This window comes from Nannospalax galili, unplaced genomic scaffold, assembly GCF_000622305.1.
Source record: "Nannospalax galili isolate Female #2095 unplaced genomic scaffold, S.galili_v1.0 scaffold728, whole genome shotgun sequence".
Lineage (NCBI taxonomy): Eukaryota > Metazoa > Chordata > Mammalia > Rodentia > Spalacidae > Nannospalax > Nannospalax galili.
Window position 1 is genome coordinate 537449 of NW_008358642.1, and position 433 is coordinate 537881.

A 433-nucleotide genomic window follows, 5' to 3' on the forward strand; every position below is an offset into this window, starting at 1 on the left:
GGAAGTTTATAGCTCTAAGTGCCTACATTAAAGATTGCAAAGAACACAAATAAATGACTTAACATTGCAACTCAACACACTTGAAAAGCAACAGCAAACGAAACCCAAACCCAGCAGACAAGAAGAAATTACAAAAATCAGGGCAGAAATTAATGAAATTGAAACAAAGAAACAAACAAACAAAAAACAACACAAAGAATCAACAATTCCAAGAGCTGGTTCTTTGCAAAGACAAACAAGATAGACAGATTGCTAGCCCAGTTAACCAAAATAAAGAAAGAGCTCCTCCAAATCAACAAAATCAGAGATGAAAGGGGAAACATCACAACAGACACCAGAAAGACACAGAAAATTTTAAGGGACTATTTAAAAACATATATGCTACTAAATTTGAAAACCTAAAAGAAATGGATGCATATCTAAAGGCATGGGA